The following is a 19065-nucleotide window of genomic DNA, read 5'->3' as shown; positions in this document are numbered from 1 at the left end:
GGCGCGGGGGTCTCGCGTGCGCCTGTCGCCTGGGGGTCGTCCCGGCCTTTCCCGGGCGTGGGCGGGGGGTGGGGTGGGTGTGTGGCCGGCTCCGCGCGAGGGGCGCCTCAGCCGCCGCCTCCGGTGCTGGCTGCGGGTCTGGTCCCCAGAGGGGGCTGCTCTGCCTCAGAGGAGGGGGCCCGAAGCAGCCAGTCCCCGAGACACAAAGGTCCCCCGGCGGGGGTGGAGGGGCGCCGGGGCTGCGCCGTGCCCGCCGCGCCCGGCAGGGGAAGGAAGGGGCGCGGGGCCGCGAGGTGGGCGAGGAGGCGGCCGCCGCGGCGCTCCAGCTCCTTGGAGACGCGGGGGGAGGCGGAGGCGGCGAGCCCTAGCGCGGAGCCCTCGCGTGGGGAGCCGGCCCACCCACAGATCCGGCGCCGGCCCGCTGGTCGGGAGCGGGGATGGAGGGAATGTGGGAAACCCAGAGAACCAGTCAGCAGGGGAACTGGGGCTGCCGAGTATTGTCTCGGTCGCCGCGGCCTTTCTCAGCGCTTTTGGGTCCGACGCTTCTGCTCCCCGGCGCAGCTGGAGAGCGCCGGCTCCCCTCCCCGCCGTGCCCCGCCGCCGCTGCGCCGCCCCCGTGCCTCGCCCCTCGCGCTCCCCCTGCCTGGCGCCCACTCCTTTTCGGGTAGGCCGTGTTTTGCTCTCAGCTTTGGGGAACGTTTGCAAATGACAGGATGCTGAGCTTGTTTTGACCCTGAACTGCCTTGAACTCCTCTTTCTTCCTCCCACCCTTTCCTTTCTGGGATCTATAGTGTCACGTGGTCATTAACAATTAGCTTTTCTTCTGCAAACATGGTAAAAGCATTTAACGGAGATCCGCTCTTCCTCGGTATTAGATGTCCACCGAAGGTGCAGCGGTGGTCAAGTGTTATCACCTAGTCACGTTAATTTTCTAGGTACAAAAGTGGCAAATTTTGTCTTTTTTTTTTTTTGGCCGCCGGACCTTTCACTTACCAGGAAATGCTTGACTTAAAGACAGAATTCTTTCCTCAAACTTTGCTGTTTCTTTTTCTGAGTCTTTGTTGAAAGTTTTTTTCCCCCCAAAGAAGGCGCTTGTGGAAGAAAGTCAAAGTAACAATTCTGAGTTACAGTATGTTAGACTTGTTTTGTTAACCATTGGGCAGAAGAAAATGAATGAGATTTTAAGACCTTTGCTGTGTCGTGAGTAGATCAAAGCCTCCCTAGAAGCTAGAAATAAGGTTAAAGCAAATTTTAAGATTAGAAAAAAAGTAGTGGAACTATCGTTTGTTTTTTGTTCTTCTATGAGTCTAAGGGATTGACTTATTAAATGTTGGAGTACTGCTTTGTTAATGAAGTCATTTCAGTTTTTTTGATTCTCCCATCTTCATACTTCCGTAAGCAATGAGTTGGAACAAAAGACAAAAAATATGGCTATATTAAAGAAATATCCTTTATGTCCTTTTTTTGAAAGAGGAGAGAACATAAAAGATGTTATCCTTTCATCTACTCAGCCACCTCATGAATGCAGGGCTTCAAAGAAAATTGCTGTCTTTGAATTTAATCTGCTTTAAAATTACTATGCAAATACAATTTCCGTTATTTGATTATTTTAAAAAATGAAAATAAAAATGTCATGGCAATATGAATAGAAATAAAACATTAAGAAAAAACAGTTTGATGTAGGGACCTCAATGTTGATATGACGGTAAGAGCAGTCATATCTTGTTGCTTGTTGCCATTAAAATATTGATACTAAATTATTTCTGAAAGGGATTTCAATTTAGGGATCAGTCTCTGCATTATGGTACTTCCTACTCCACCTCTACCACCTACCACTATTTTAGAGATCTATATGAAACTAACAGGTTATATTAATGGTAATCGATGTTCTATGTAACATTTGTTGAAAGGCTACATTGAAGCTACGTTGACTTTTCCCCCGTATATTTGTTAGTGTCTAATTATATCATCAAAATTTAAGTCTCACTAGCAGGAAATCTACCAACATGTTAACAAAGAGTTCTGGATGATGGCATTTATGAGAGTTTGAAAACAAAACATTTCTTTATTTGCAAATTTTCACATTACCTTTACAATCAGGAAAAAAAATAAATATAATTAAAGTCTTGTTAATATCTTAATTTGCCCAATAGCTATAGGAGTATCTATAAAATGTTTAATTTATTCTTATCTTTGGACTCAGGCCTAATAAAATAACTTTCAAGTTAGGAATTTGAAATAGTGCAGTCTGCCATATACTACCAGAAGGCAAGAGAGAAGGAGGGAGAGAGAGAGATGTGGTAAGGAAAAATGAAATTGGAGGAACGGATTCAATGTATGATAGCTTTGCACACCAGTAATCTTCTCATAAATCATTGGTTTTATATAAAAATAGAAAAGTTAAATTTTCTTTTTTTGGCACCATAGGATTCTCAACATTGACTAAGCGAATTTTAATGTATATGTTTGTTGATAAGTTTAGGTTTCAGGTATTTGTTCAGGCCTAAAACTGGTTGAAAGAGGTGATATATAAAATCCTTCTCTTTATTCCTTTAAAGCTTTTGTTTTTTCCCTTACTTAGAGCATTGTTTTTCTTCTCTGCTTTTATTGATGATATAGTGCTAACAGTGCAGATGTTTTATTGTGAGCAAGAGGCCATAATGGCAACTGAGGTAGATACTGAAGTGAAGATAATATCCTTTAATATTAAAGAAAATATGTGAACCTGAAATTTTTGGTCCACTGTTTTCTTTGTTATTCTGTTCCTTGGTCTTTATATATAATAACAACATCATGTCCTGGCATTCTTTTACATAGCTTTTATACTTCCATGATGGATAATTATTTAGTGAATTTATTACTGTATTGTAAAAAATATATATATATATATGTATGCTGAACTCAACTACAAAAATGTTCTTTAGGGTTATTTTATCTATTTTAAAAATTGTGTCACTTTTTGTACATGAAAAGAAAGATTATAGGTCCTTTTGAATTTTGAATGAGTACTTTTTGCTTAAACTTTTTACTAGGAATAGGTTTTTAAAGTGCATTTTATAATGTGATTAGGATATTTCGTATTTTTAATGCTGAAAATAAACACTAAAACGGTAGGTTTATGACATTTCAATGTGTGCTTTATCTAGTGTTTGTGAGGTAAAAACTGTCTACAGTAGAAAGCCTGGTGTAGTAGACAGCATTCACCCTACCATGTAGGCAGTTTCTTTGAACTGGAGCAGAGAGTATGTAATAGACTGACCCCCCTTTTTTTTTTAATTGCGAAGTGATATTTACAGTATTAAGCCAGTAATGTCATTAGTGGATTCTTTATTTTGCCCCCAGAGTTCTTAGTCAGCAGTAACTTTTAATAACTGCCGAATATTGACCTGGAAAGAGAAATTGCCAAGGGCTAGAAAAATGTATTGAATATATCAGAGTGTAGCTTATCTTTCCCAGCCTGTTTCATTTCCTATTGGCAAACTTGGAAAACCCATAGACATCTAGCAGTAAATCTAACAAGCTGGGTACCCACTATGAATAAATAATGTTTTGTTCTGCAGTAACATGTGATACTGAAAACTGTATATGAGGAAATTAGAGTTACAGATTCATGGCATATTGGAATGAGGTGAAAATTAACTTGTGCCCCAAAGTTTCCTTTTTTTTAAGTATGGAATGCTTCATGAATTTGCCTGTCATCCTTGTCCAGGAACCATGCTAATCTCAATTTTAGTATATGTGTTGATGAAGCAAGCGCGCCAATGTTTCCTTTTTAAAATATTTTTTTATATAAGTTACATGAAAGAAATTAACCTTAATTAAGTGCTCTTATGCTAGGCGCTATGCTCAGTTTTATTTTTCTTGAATCATAAAAGCCTGTGACATGGGTGCCTGTTTATTTTATTTTATATTTGTATTCTGTATGGCAGGGTCACATTTCATTATTTTTCCAAGTGAGTATCTTGTTATTGCAGCACCATTTGTTGAATTTTTTGTTTATTAGTTTATTTTTTGGGAAGCGCATGGACCAGGAATTGAACGTGGGTTTCCCGCATGACGGGAGAATTCTACCAGTGGACTACCCTTGCACCCTCAGTGGTGCCTGCCTGTTCTTGAAATGAGGAAAGAGAGACCTTAAAGTCAAGTAATTATGCTGAAGCTGAGATTCCAGCTTAGGCATTCAAACCACTATATTATACTGCCTCTATGATGATGGCATTTGTAAACAGTGAGTGTTGACCTCTGCTGTAGAGGTCTATGAACAGTGGTAAATTGGGAAAGCTCATTAAAAATTAGATTGATTCCTTTGATTCTTTGAAGATTAGTTTCACTGCATAAAAAATTGAACTATAATAAGATATAAGATAGGACATGTTTATTACTAAAAATTGAGAGTTAAAATCAAGCACCAAAAAGATATTTGTGTATTTATTTATTTATAAAGGCATGGGTAGGCTCCGGGAATCAAATGGGTCTCCGACATGGCAGGCGAGAAATCTGCCACTGAACTACCGCTGTACTGCCATGTGTGTTTATTTTTAATCACTGATTTTTCAGAGCTCTTTGTACATAAAGTAGGAGTGAGTATGGGTTCAGAAGGCAAAACAAAAAATTATACTTATGATACGAGTACATTTATTTTTTACTTTTATATTTATTCATTTACTTTGAGCACGTTAGAACTAGTTTGCACATTTGCCATCGAAGGGAAGATAGCACAGATGCATTCTATGTTGCTTTCATATTGGTGAAAATTTTGCCGTAAGGTAAATATATGTGTCTCTTTCTATTTAAATTGTCTATATAGATAAATATCTAAATAAGTTGTATATATAATTAATTGAAAATTACCTGTTGATTTTTGGTATTGGTATTGCTTATTTTTAATTAAGTGAGGTATAAAATTTAATCTTGTGTTTTTATTATGTGTGGCTTTATATCACTGAAAATGATTAGACCAGTTTGTACCCTTTTGTAATAATTTTATATTGAAAGCTGACCCTTATAATGTAAAAATTGCAAATTAATATTGTTTACATACATCTTACCTACTGTTAGGATTTAAAGAAAAAAATATGTTTTTTTTTTTACCTGAAGGTGGTCCATTGAATGAAAAATGATGAAAAGAAATTTGCTTTCTTTTGTTTTCCATAAAGTTAATTAAATAGTTTTGTCTGTCTTTTAATAGCACATTTTTGATCCTTTCAAATGGATCAAAATTTACACTTTTTATTGTAACTATTGAAAGAGTATTCCAAATTTTACGTGCTTGTTTTGTAAACAATGGGGATAAAAGTACTGAGGATGATTTTTTTTTCTGGCTGTATTCTAGATTAGTCGCTCATTTTGATCTTCTCAGGTCATATATTTAATCCTGCTTTTTCACAATCGATGGTTAATATGTCTTATTAGTACGTGTAAATAAAGTTCAATAAAATAAATAAAAATTGGTAAAAATTGATACTAATATTTGTGGAAAATGACCAGGTGATAACATTGAAAGCTCTTATCACTCCAAATTTAGGGACATTCTCCTTTAACTTAGTTAATATGTCTTTTAACTATTATTTTTAACTTCTTATTGAAGTATGACAATTCTAGATTTTAGTATTTTATATTGCTGGCTTGTATTCCTATTTCTGGTAGAAAGGAAGCTTCTCATTGACTCTGAATTAGATTTTGGATTCCTTCAATAGAATTTAATCCCTTAAATCCATAGATTTCTTAAATTTTAAAGACATGATCCTTTATTTATGGCTTATTTTACTTGATAAGGTTGATCTTTCAGCTAACTCGGGAGTACTGTCAATAAGTGCTTTTAGAGTATTATGTCTTCAGCATTGTAGTAGGAATTGTATGTTTATAAAAGTATAGTTTAACGTGGCTCCTGCCTTTCAATGAGCTTTGGTTGTCTGGGGCTGTATTGTAACATGCGAAGCAGCGGCAACTTTGCTTGTTTGGAATGTTCTGTCCTCCTTCCTTTTCTCATGATTTATATGTTTCTTGTGCGTTCTCATGCATTTATGGCTTTGTTCTCATCACCTATATGCTGATGATCTTGCATCTTTCTTTCCAACCCGGTCCTCTTCTTTCTGAGTTCCATTTCCGTTACCTACCAGAAATTGCCTCTTACTGGCCCCTCACCTAAACAGAACTCACATTCCCTACCGCTATTCCCAGTCTCAGTGAATGAATGGCATCACATCAGCCTCATCACTCCAGAAATCTTCCCCAAATGTTGGCAGCTTCTTTTATCTTTCAATTATGGGCCCCTCCCCTCAGTGCAGTCACACCAAATTCTGTCAGTTTTACTTCCTAAATATTTTTTAGATTTATCTTTTTCTCTGGTCGCTTTGTTAGGTTATGATTTTGGAATGTCTCTCTGAATTATTACTTGCAGTTTTGGCCCATTACTCTTTCTTTGTATCTGTCTGTCTATCCCTCCCTCTTTCCACTCTTCACCGCCTCTGGAGTGCCTGCGGATGCTGTACTGGGCACTGTGCTAGATGGAGGACACCGTAATGAGGAAGCTCACAGATCAATGCTGTGACATTTATATGAAGAAAAATTGTCACGTTTAGGGCCAAATGTCCCTTAATCTGAAGCCTTCACTCTGATAGGGTTATTGTGGTTCTATTATAGCATTTAGATCTACTATAGCACTTAACACATTGGTTGTGATTAGTTGTTCACAGGGCTCTTCCCTTTTGGGCTGGCTTTATGCTCCAGAGGGACTGTTACTTTTTTCATTTCTGTGTTTCCTCCAAATTATATATTACTTAATGGAATGCATGAAGTGATGGGATTAGGAGAAGTGACAATGAAATAGTAAATTAGGGTCGATTATTGATGGCCTAGAAAATATTAAGAATGAATTTTGATATAGTAGAAAACAAAAAGTGATCGCAAATATTGAAAATCGGAACTATGTGGTACAGGTAGTGTTTGTGTGAGAATAATCTGGAAGCAGTTAGTCGGCCAATTTAAAGTGGCAATAACTTGGCATTCTTGAGACTTTGAAATTTACATAGGCTGTACTAACTTGTTAATGAAATTGGAGAGAAAAAGATATAGTCTTCAAAGAATGTGTGACTTTTTTTTTTTTTTTTTTACATGGACAGGACAGGCACCAGGAATCAAACTCTGGCATGGTAGGCGAGAACTTTGCTGAGAGAATATGTGACTTTTTGATAGATTGGAAATATAAAATTTCATATATAGAAAGAAAATAGGCGTTTTTAAAGGTCTAAAAATGTTGGTCAAAGTAAGAGTAAAAAGTTTGGTTTGATAAAATTTTATCCCTGATGAAATCCAGTTCTTTAGACCAAAGTTAAGTACAAAATTGTAGTCAAAAGAATGGAACAAGCTCCGGGGCCCTACCCCTGCTGGGTAGGCCTCTAGCTCCTTGTTGTCTGCCCTGAGCTGACTCCGGGGCAGCTGGGCTCCCCATTCCATGGGAACCTGAGCCACAGCGGTCCCCGGAAATGCTCGCTGGACTGGCGCCAGGGACCAGCACATCAGCCGGAATGTGGATCGTTTCTATTGGCAGCTCAGCAGCATGGCCAGCAAACTGATCGTTGCCCTGTACAGCCTTGTCTGCTCTGCTTATCAGTGCTTCCAAAGGCTGGTTTGGCCCTGTGAGCATCTTTGGGTATTTCATACTGGGAACCATAGTGAACACAATTTTTATGGGCCCCACTATAGCAAAGCTGGCACAGTAGGAGAAACTGGAGGGCCATTTTGGGTTCAAAGAACATGCAGATCTGGGTGAATGCTGAATCTGCTGCCCTCTGCAGAGCTGAACATGGAAAGCGCATGAGGACAGACCACCAGCTGCAGGGGCTCCTTCAGGATCAGAGGGAGCTGATGTCCAAGGAGCTCTGGCTGTACATCGGTGTCAGCACATTTGATTGTTTGGGCAGCATCCTGAGTTACGTGGTGATCACAATCCCCATTTTCAGTGGGGTCTATGGACACCTGAGTCCCACAGAACTTACCCCTTGGTCAGTAAGATTTACTTTGTGTATTTTTACCTGATGAGCTGCTTCACCCAACTCGTTGACAGTGCTTTCAGATGTGGCTGGTTACACACACAGGATTGGGCAGCTGCAGAAGACCCCGCTGGACTTGTCCCTGAAGTCGCAGGAGTATGAGATCCTGGATGAGAACAAGTGGGACTTGAGCAAGCTCAGTGCAGATGCTGACTGACTTTGGGCCCAAGGGACTCAAAGCTTTTCTTCACTAATGGGACCCTTCAGGAGCAGGTGATTTATCTGCTGAAGGAGATTTATCCAGACTCAGGTTCTGCTCATGATGAGAGGTTCATGAGGTTCTTGGAATTGGCAGGTCTGTCCAGTTTAGGGGCAAGGACAGGGGGTCTGGACCAGCCGATTGATTGGAACTGGTATGTTCTGTCCCCAGGGGAGATGCAGAGGTTCCCCTTAGTCTGGCTGTTGTATATGCAGCTGAGGCACACAGTGCTTGATGAAGCCACAGGTGTGCTGACGGAGGCGGTGAAGAGTGAGCTCACACACATCTGCTAGCAGCTGGGAGATGACATTCATCCGCCTGGGACATTGGCATAGCCTTGAGGAGTTTTCATTCTTTGGTTCTGAAAGTCTGTGGATTAGAAAGATGGGAACTGACCAGAATCTAATGGGACAAACTCAAGAACGAGGATGGCTGCTGCGGGAGTCACATTCTAGGTGCACCACCCCCAGTAGGACTGAGGGGCCAGGAGGAGTGCCAGGTTTGCCTCACAGGTCCTGTGCGGGGAGCGCAGACAACAGAGGGCTCCACCCAGGACTGGGCCTCCCTGGGACACTCCATTCTCAACACACTGTTTCCTGCCACTTCCATATAGCTGAAGTGCTGATGACTTACAGGTTACTTCAGATCATGCTTTCTAAGAAAAATCTGAAAGTGTGGGATATGTAAGAAATGAAGGATCAAAGTGGAAAGAGTATTGGACTTGGAGTCAGGAAACCCAAGGATCTCTTACTCTTCAATCAGTGAAATTTTGCAATAGATTTTTAACTTTAATTAATAGAGCATTTACATTTTATAGATTTTTTTAAAAGACACGTTAAAATTTTTTTAAAAATCAGCTTTTCTCTTTTCTCTGTGGCTCAACTATAAAATGATCTTTCCTTTACTGAATATCCAGACCTGTATTTGAGTCTGGGGGGAAGATGTGCCAGTTTGAATCTGTTGTGTACCCCAGAAGAGCCAAGTTCTTTAATCCTGGTTAAGTATTGCTGGGTGGGAGCTTTTTGATTGTTTTCATGGAGATGTGACCCACCCAGTTGTAGGTGGTAACCTTTTGATTATATGGTTTCCATGCAGATTGGTCTCCAGCCATTCAAGGTGGGGTTGCTAACTGGAGCCCTTTAACAGGGAACCGTTTTGGAAAAAGCTTGAGAGCTGCCAAAACTGGCAGAACCCCTGGGAAGCCATTGAAGAGAAAGCTAGCAAATCCTGCCGGGTATTTCCAGCTGCTAGAGAAACCCTGAACGTCATCAACCTTCTTGAACCAAGGTATCTTTCGCTGGATGCCTTAGATTGGACATTTCTGTGGACTTTTACTTGGACATTTTCACAGCCTTAGAACTGTAAACATGCAACTTAATGAAGTCCCCCTTTTAAAAGCTGTTCTGTTTCTGGTATATTGTGTTCTGGCAGCTTGCAAACCAGAACAGAAAGAAACAGCGCTTTGCACTGTCCTGGAATCTTCTGCTTGTGGTTTCCACTTCACTTTCTCTTCCTGTGTGTCAGTTGGATTGCCTGCACCGCTGTCCTTTAGAGCCCTTCTGGTTTTCTTGTCTTGACCAGATGAAAATAAATCCCTTCCCCTTGGTCAACTAAACTAAGACTGGGATTTTCAGATGTAATTTGTACTAGACAATAGTAGAAACAACAAAGTAAACAAGCAAAACCTAGAAAACATAAAAGCATGAGATGAAGTTTTAGAGCCCAAAGGGGTTACTCTAGAACAGTGTTCCCCGAAGTTCAGTTGTCTTTATGCCACCTTCATGATTCTTGTCAGATTCTCATACTGTGATTTCCCTTGAATCAACTCACTTTTAAAATTTAATTTCATTTTTAAAAGTGATTTTACACTTGATACAAATAGAAAGTAACAGTAAAATTAAATACAATGAAAGCCAAAGTGTTATTAATTGTAACTAGACACTGTTGCCTCAAGGGGTTCTGAGCCCGAGTGAGGCCTGCTGTTTTGTTTTGTTTTCATATACCACCCTGTACTAACACCTTGCATAAATGTGGTACATTTGTTGCAGTTGGTGAAAGAACATTTTTATAATTGTATTAATTGTAGCCCATGGTTTACATTGGGGTTTACTGTTGGTGTTGTATAGTGGTTAAAGTATGGGACTGAGTAACAATAAATCTTGTGGTAGATGCTGATTATGATTAACAGTACAAATATAGAAAAATTTCTCCCGTGAACTAGAAAAAATGTATGAAACTGTTACAGGAGGTTAATGATAGAGTGGTGTATGGAAAAAAAAAAGCACACCTACTGCAAACTATGGACTATAGTTAACAGTAGTATCTTAATATTCTCTCATCAACAGTAATAAATGTATCATTCCAATGCTAAGGGTCAGTGATGGGGAGGGTGGGATAAGGGGTTTAAGATGTTTTGGGTTTTCTCTTTTTTTCTTTTTGAAGTAACAAAAATGTTCTAAAATATATTGTGGTGATGAATGTACGCCCATGTGATGAAACGGTGAGCCGTTGATTGTATACTTTGGATGGATTGTATGGTGGGTAAATATAGCTCAAGAAAATTGCATTAAAAAAAAGAAAAGACTACCGTCCATTTAACACCATTCCTGCCACCCCAGTAGTTTCTGTATGTAATTGACCAGGGGCTTTAATTTGTTGTAATTAAATAAAAAGTACCTTATGGCCACTTTAAAAATTAAGGACATTTTATTGAGTTTTAAATTATACCTTTACAGCAATAGGTATGTACTAAGTACTAGATTTGTTAATGTGTTTATGGCCACTTTAAAAATTAAGGACAGAGCGGTGTGACAATGGCTCAGTGGCAGAATTCTCACCTGCCGTGCTGGAGACCCGGCTTCGTTTCCTGGTGCCTGCCCAAGCAAAAAAAAAAATGACATTCTATTGATTTTTAAATTATGCCTCTGCAGCAATAGGTATGTAATAAGTGCTAGGTTTGTTTGTATTAGAAATCAGATATTATGGCTTGATAATATCCTGTTTGGAATGTGACATTTAAAAGTGAATTTTCACAGTTTGTAAGACTTGGTGCTTTTTCAAATTACTCATAGTTATTATATGGTCCTAAAACATTAAACTTTTCATATCAGTTAAATTTTCAAGATGATGGTTTATTTACTTACATCTTATCATTTCAAAAGCATGAAGTCAGCATTGTATTTTTTTTTTGGGGGGGGTGCATGGTCCAGGAATCAAACCCAGGTCTCCCACATGAAAGGCAGGCATTCTAACCACTAAACTACCCGTGGACCCCTAGCATTGTATTTTGTAGTAATTTTTGCCTGCAAGTTTGTGAACATGGATTTTTGTTTTCCTTCCCCATCTCCAAACGTTTTTATTTGAATTTCCATTTTCCTCTGAACCCCTTTTATTCCAAGAAGCTATAAAATGGGTGAAGTATTTTTATTTTAGGTACTGTTTTTGATAATATCTGTAAGTGTATGTTGTAGGGTTTTTTTTTAAATCCTTTGTCTTGTTTTTTTTTAACTCAGCATTTTAATATGTACCTTTGAATATTGAAAATGTTACCTTTTCCTTTTTTAATGCTCAGGTTTTTTCATTTTTTGAAGCTATTTTATAGATTTTTTAGTTTTATTTTTTGCTCTCTTAACAGTAATATAAGCTTCTTTTCTTCTTTTTTAACAGCTCCATTTTTTTAAAACAAAATTATTGTTAACATATATACAACCTGAAATTTCCCCCTTTTGACTCCTTTTAAATATACAATTCAGTGCTGTTAATTACAGTCAGATGTGGTGCTGTTAATCACCAGCATCCATTATCAAAACTTTCCATCACCCCAAAAATAAACTCTGTACAGAATAAGCATTAAGTCCTCATTCCCTACCCGTACCATGGGCCCTGGTAACCTGTATTGTATTTTCTGACTCTGTGAATTTGCATGTTCTAAATAGTTCGTATCAGTGAGTTCACGTATTTTCCTCTTGTGCCTGGCTTATTTCACCCAATATTACATCTTCAAAGTTCATCCTTGTAGCATGCTGCAGAACTTCTATCTTTTTTGCAGCCAGATAGTATTCCATTGTACCATATTTTAATTGCCCATTCATCTGCTGATGAGCATGTAAGTTACTTCCACCTTTTGACCATTGTGGATAATGCCATTCTGAACATCAGTGTGCAAACAATTAATTTGAGTTCCTGCTCTTAATTCACTTGGACGTTATCTTGAAATAGGATTGCTGGGTCATGTGGTAATTTTCTGAGTGGCCACACCATTTTACATTCCCACCAACAATGAATGAGTGTTTCTGTTTTTCCACACTTGTTATTTCCTGATTTTTAAATAGTAGCCCTTCTGGTGGATACTCATTGTGGTTTTGGTTTGCATTTCCTTAATGGCTAATGATGTAGAGTATGTGCTTATTGGCTGTTGGTGTTTCTTTTTTGGAGAAATGCCTACTCAAGTTTTTTGCCCATTTTTTTTTTTAATTTGGTTGGTCTTTTTGATGCTGAGTTGTGAGGGATTTCTTTATATATTATGAATATTAAACTCTGATTGGCTATGTGGTTTCCAAATATTTTTTCCCATTCTGTAGGTTGTCTTTTTGCTTTCATGATGAAGTCCTTTGATGCACAAAAACTTTTAATTTTGGTAATGACACATCTATTTTTCCTTTTGTTGCTTATGATTTTGATGTGAAAAAGAAACTATTAACACTGTCCTGGAAATGTTTTCCCGTTTTTTTCTTCTAAGAATTTTATATTTTGGGTTCTTAAATTTTAGATCTTATCCATTTTGAGTTAATTTTTGCATATGGTGTGAAGTAGGGGTCCAGTTTTATTCTTTTGCATATGGTTAGCCAGTTTTCTAGCAATATTTGCTGAAGAGACTGATCTTTTCCCATTGAATGGACTTGACACCTTTTTTCAAAAATCATTTGGCTAGAGGTGTGAGGTTGATTTCTGAACTCTCCATTCAGTTCTGTTGGTCTGTAAGTCTGTCCTTTTGCCAATATCATGCTGTTTTGATTACTGTAGTTTTGAAATAAGTTTTAAAATCAGGAAGTATGAATGCTCCAACTTTGTTCTTCTCTTCCAAGATGGTTTTGACTGTTTGGACCACTTACCCTTCCATACGAATTTGATTATTGATTTTTGCATTTCTATAAAGAAGACTTGGGATGTTGAGTGGGATTGCAATGAATCTGTAAATTGCTTTGGGTTAAAATGACATTTTAACAGTATTTAGTCTTCCAGTTCATGAACATGAATGTCCTATTTTTCATTTAGGTCTTTAATTTCTTTCAGTAACATTTTGTAGTTTTCCATGTACAAGTCCTTTACTCCTCGTTAAATTTATTCCTAGATATTTGAGTCTTTTAGTTGCTATTGTAAATGGAATTTTTTTCTTCATTTCCTTTTCAGATTGTTCACTACTGGTATATAGATATACCACTGATTGTTGTGTATTGATCTTGTACCATGTCATGTTTGTTGAATGCATTTCTTTTCTTTTTTTTTAAGAAACAGGCTTAAATCATTTTATATAAGACATGGCTGAAGTATCAAACATTTTAAATACCTTTTAAAAGGTACTTAAGGACTGATATAGATAAATATATGAACTGAAAGAAATTTATTTATAAAATTTCTTAAACTGTGGTGGGAACCAAGAAACAATACACCAAAAAACATGTCTTTGTATATACAAAGACATACATTTAATTGGCAGTGTTGTACTTGAAGGCTTAGTTTAGTGACAGCTTCTCGAGTGCTGCCTCCTGACTGGCTGACATAGCTCTTTCACTCCCTTTGTTGGTTTCTTTGTTGGCTTCTTTCTCTTTTTCTCCTCTTTTGTTGACTTTCTCTTTTTCTGTCAGCTCCTTTCTTTCCTCCATTGTCAGCTCTTTTTTTCTCCTTTGTCCTGAGCACTGATGTGAATTGCTTGATTATAGCCTTCCTGGTTTCCAGTAATTTTAGTGGAAAAAAAAATTGTATTCTGGGGCAGAGATGGGATTTTCTTTGGTGTAGTCCTAAGAGCAATCCAGTTGCAGCAGAGTGCCATAGTTGAAGTTGTCTTCTACAATCCCATTAAACTTCAAGCAGAATGGCCTACTCTTTTCATTTCAGATTCTGGCTTGAGCTTGTTTGGGTTCAAAATACATCTGTCCTGAATTTCTCAAAGTTTTCCTGGAACTCAGAGTAGACTTGTCATTGGTGAGTGTAAGAATCTGTGGGTCACCTGATAAAAATCGGTTTGTAGTAGGCTTCAGCATGCTGCATTGCTCTCATAGCTTAAGCTTTCTGATTACCAGGTCAGCCCCAGAGCAGTATCTCATTAGCTCATCAGTTCCACTAGTTGCCTCCATGGTTGTACTCAGAAAGCATGGCTTCACTTCACCTGGAGGTATTGAATTTGTTTCTTAGATTTAGTATCTTTCTGTGAATTTCTTAGGATTGTCCGTTTATCGGATCATGTCATCTGCAAATAGAGAAAGCTTTACTTCTTCCTTTTCAAATCTAGATGGCTTTTATTTCTTCTTGACGAATTGCTTTGGCTAGAGCAGTCAGTATCATATTTCATAATGTTGACACTGTCCATCCTTGTCTTGTTTCTAGAGGGAAAGATTTCAGTCTTTCACCGTTTAGAATGTTAGTTGTAGGTTTTTCATAATATGCCCTTTATCAGGTTGAGGAAGTTTCTATTACTGGCTTATTTAAGTGTTTTATGATCAAGAACGGGTGCTGGACTTTGTCAAATGACTTTTCAGCATCAATTGAGGTGAGTGTGTGGAGTTGTTCCTTCATTTTATTAATGAGGTGTATTATATTAATTGATTTTCCTCATGTTGAACCACCCTTGCATTTGTGGGATAAAACCCACTTGATCATGGTGTATAATTCCTCTAAAGTGCTGTTGGATTAAATTTGCTAGTATTTTATTGAGGATTTTTGCATCTGTATTCATAAGGAATTTTGTTCTATTATTTTCTTTTTTGTGGTATCTTTATCTGTCTTTGGTTTTGGGTGATGCTAGCCTTATAGAATGAATTAGGAAGTATTTCCTCTTCGATTTTTTTTAAAGAGTTTGAACAGAATTGGTATTAGTTCTTGGAAAGTTAGGTAAAATTCACTAGTAAAGCCATCTTGTCCTGGACTTTTCTTTGTTGGGAGTTTGATTACTGATTCAGTCTTTTTACTTGTTATTGGTTTGTTGAGATCTTGTATTTCTTCTCCAGTCAGTATAGATAGTTTGTGTTTTTCTAGGAATTTGTCCATTTCATCTGGGTTATCTTATTTGTTGGCATACAGTTGTTCACGGTATTCTTGTAATACTGTTTCTGTGTTAAGTCCATAATAATGGTTCCCCTTCATCTCTGGTTTTAGTTATTTACCTCTTCTCTCTCTTTATTTCTGTCGTTTAGCTAAAAGTTTGTTGGTTTTATCAATCCTCTCAAAACCAACTTTATGTTTTTTGTCTGTGTTGGCTTTTTCATTTTCTATTTCATTTATCTGTGCTCTAACTTATTTCCTTCTGCTGCTTTAGGTCTAGTTTATTCTTCTGTTTGTTGTTATCCCAGGTGTGAAGTTAGTGCTCTGATATGAGGTCTTTTCTTTTTCAGTGTAACCATGCTATAAATTTCCCTCTCACTACTCCTTTTCTGCATCCTATAAGTTTTGGTGTGTTGGGTTTTCATTTCATTAGCTACAAAATATTTCTTAATTTTCCTTGTGATTTTTTAATTTGACTCAGTGGTTGTTTTAAGAGTGTGTTGTTTAATTTCCACAATTTTTATGGCTTTGCCAATTCTCCTTCTGTTACTGATTTCTAGCTTCATTGCATTATGATCAGAGAAGATACAACATTTGGTTTCACTATTTTTTAATTTATTGAGATCTAACAAAATGTCTGTGCTAGAGAATGATCCATGTGTATTAGATAAGAAATTCTATTCTGCTGTTGTTGGGTAAGTGTTCTATATATGTCTGTTAGGTCTAATTGCTTTATAGTATTGTTCAAGTCTTCTGTTTCCTTATCAATTTTCTATCTAGATGTTCTGCTCATATTCAAAATGGTGTTTGAAGCCCTCTGCTATTAATGTTGTAGAACCATCTATTTCACTTTTCAAATCTGTCAGTATTTGCTTCATTTATTTTGAGGCTCTGCTATTAGGTGCATATCTATTTATAATTATGTCTTATAGTTGAATTGATCCCTTGAGTATTTTAGTGACCTTCTTTGTCCCTTGTAACTGCTTTTGACCTAAAATCTGTTTTACCTGATATTAGTATAGCCTCCCCATCTCTCTTTCGGTTACTGTTTGCATGGTATACTTTTTCTGTCCTTTCACTTTCAACCTACCTGTGTCTTTGCATTTAAGGTAAGTCTCCTATAAACAGCATAATGCTTTTTTTTAAATCCATTCTGCCAATCTCTGCCATTTGACTAGAGACTTTAATCCATTTACTTTTAAAATAACTTTAGTGATAATGCAGGACTTTCTTCTGCCATTTTGGTACATGGTCTTCCTGTGTCCTCTCAGTTCTTATGGCAAGATGTACTTTCATATTTATTTGATTTTTGGAAAATATCATCTTGACTTCCTTCTCATTTCTTTCTGGATATATTTTTCATGTTTTCTTTGTTGTTATGCTAGGTCTTAAATTTAACATCCAAAATTTATAACAATCATGTTTGATATACCAACTTAAAATCACTTGGATACACACACATACTCCTCAACCCCTCCATTCCTCCACCTTTTGGTTATACTTGTTACAAATTTTTCTTTATGCATTGTATGTCTGAAATATAGTTATTACTTTTGTGCATTTGCATTTTCGTACCTGAAAGAAGTGAAAAGTGGAGTTAAATACCCCCAGAATGAAATATGACAGTATTGGCATTTATAATTAATTACCCATATGGTCATATTTATGGAAGATCTTTATTTCTTTATAACACTTCCTTCCACTGTGTGATGCCCTTCATTTCAGTCTGAAGAATTCAGCATTGCTCTGTAGCATTGCTCTTAGGGAAGGTCTAGTGGTGACAGATTCCCTCATCTTTTGTTTATCAGGTTATGTCTTCATTTCGCCCTCATCTTTGACAGAGAATATCACTGGATTTAAATTTTTGGTTGGCAGTTATTTTCTTTCACCACTTTAAATATTTCATCCCACTGCTTTCTTGCCTCTGAGGTTTCTGATAAGAAATAGATTCTTTATCTTATTGGGCTCTCTTGTACATAGACTTTCGTTTTCTCTTGCAACTTTCAGTATTCTTTGAGTTTATCCTTTTGGGGTTTGTTAGGCTTCTTGAATGTGCATATTTATGCCTTTTGTTGAATTTGGGAAGTTTTCTCCCACTATTTCTCTTTCTCTTCTTTTGGAACTCCCATAATGCATATATTGGTATGCTTGATGGTATCCCATAGATCTTTAGGCCCTATTCACTTTGCTTCATTCATTTTTTATTTGCTCCTTAGTCTGAATCATTTTCAGTTATCTTCAAGTTCACAGATTCTTCTGCCAACTCCAGTCTGTTGTTGAAACTCTCTAGAGAATTTTCATTTCTTAGTTGGGGTCTAGAAGTTTAGTATTTCTCTTTGGTTCCTCTTTCAAATTTCTTTTTATTGAGAGTCTCATATTCATCCATTGTTTTGCTGATTTTCTTTAGTTCTTTCTCTGTATTTTCTTTTATCTCCTGGATATTTAGGACCTTTAAAAAAAAAAAAAAGACTATCTGATATATCCAAAGTATAATCTTTTTCACTGATGGCTTCTGGATTTGTATTTTGTTCCTTTGAATGGGCTATCACTTCCTGTTACATGTCTCTTAATCTTTTGCTGTACACTGTACATTTTAATATTTTATAATGTTAACTTTGGACTTTAGTCCCTGAGCTGTTTGTTTCTTAAATTTATATCGAACTTATCATTTGGCAATGATTTCTTGACTGCCAGGAGCAAACAAAAACAAACCAACCGTGCTGGTTTGAAAGGATGTATGAACCCTAGAAAAGCCATGTTTTAATCAAAATCCCATTTCGTAAAAAGTGGCAGAATAATCCCTATTCAATACTGTGTGTTTGAATCTGTAATTAGATCATCTCCCTGAAGATGTCTCAGTTGTTAAGATGGATTAGGGGAGATACGTCCCCACCCATTTGGGTGGGTCTTGATTGGTTTCCTGGAGTCCTATAAAAGAGAAAACATTTTGGAGAATGAGAGATTCGGAGAGAGCAGAGAAGAATGACATGACCACGAGAAGCAGAGTCCATTAACCAGCGACCTTTGGAGATGAAGAAGGAAAACGCCTCCCGGGGAGCTTCATTGAACAGGACGCCAGGGGAGAAAGCTAGCAGATGATGCCATGTTTGCCATGTGCCCTTCCAGCTGAGAGAGAAGCCCTGACTATGTTTGCCATGTGCCTTCTCGCTGGAGAGAGAAACCCTGAACTTCATTGGCCTTCTTGAACCAAGGTGTCTTTCCATGGATGCCTTTGATTGGACATTTCCATAGACTTGCTGTAATTGGGACCTTATCTCGGCCTTAGAACTGTAAACTAGCAACTTATTAAATTCCCCTTTTTAAAAGCCGTTCTGTTTCTGGTATATTGCATTCCGGCAGCTAACAAACTAGAACACCAACATTAAAAAAACACCTTTCACAGTCTTTACAAATTAGCTGATATTCCTTGGTGCTCTTCAGAGTTTCACCCTGTTATCAAGAAGATCATCCTGTGAACCATAGGGTGCTTTCCGTCTTTTCTGAGCCTGTCTTATTCTGTGCTTGTCCCTCGCCTTAGGAATTCCCCCATTTATAAAA

The 19065-nt window shown here is 37.6% G+C and overlaps 1 protein-coding gene and 2 pseudogenes across 4 annotated transcripts in view; 2 read left to right on the top strand and 1 right to left on the bottom strand.

The window, feature by feature from the left end:
- The window catches only part of CDK17 (cyclin dependent kinase 17), a 131067-nt gene that overhangs the window by 181 nt on the left and 111821 nt on the right, over window positions 1-19065 (top strand). The window lies entirely within an intron of this gene.
- LOC143642831 (lysosomal cobalamin transporter ABCD4 pseudogene) lies at window positions 603-10621 on the top strand (annotated as a pseudogene).
- LOC143643038 (U6 spliceosomal RNA) lies at window positions 3665-3755 on the bottom strand (annotated as a pseudogene).

Source organism: Tamandua tetradactyla, chromosome 7 (genome assembly GCF_023851605.1).
Source record: "Tamandua tetradactyla isolate mTamTet1 chromosome 7, mTamTet1.pri, whole genome shotgun sequence".
Taxonomy (NCBI): Eukaryota; Metazoa; Chordata; class Mammalia; order Pilosa; family Myrmecophagidae; genus Tamandua; species Tamandua tetradactyla.
The sequence above is the reverse complement of the archived record's forward strand: the minus strand, read 5'-3'. Positions and strand labels throughout refer to the sequence as shown.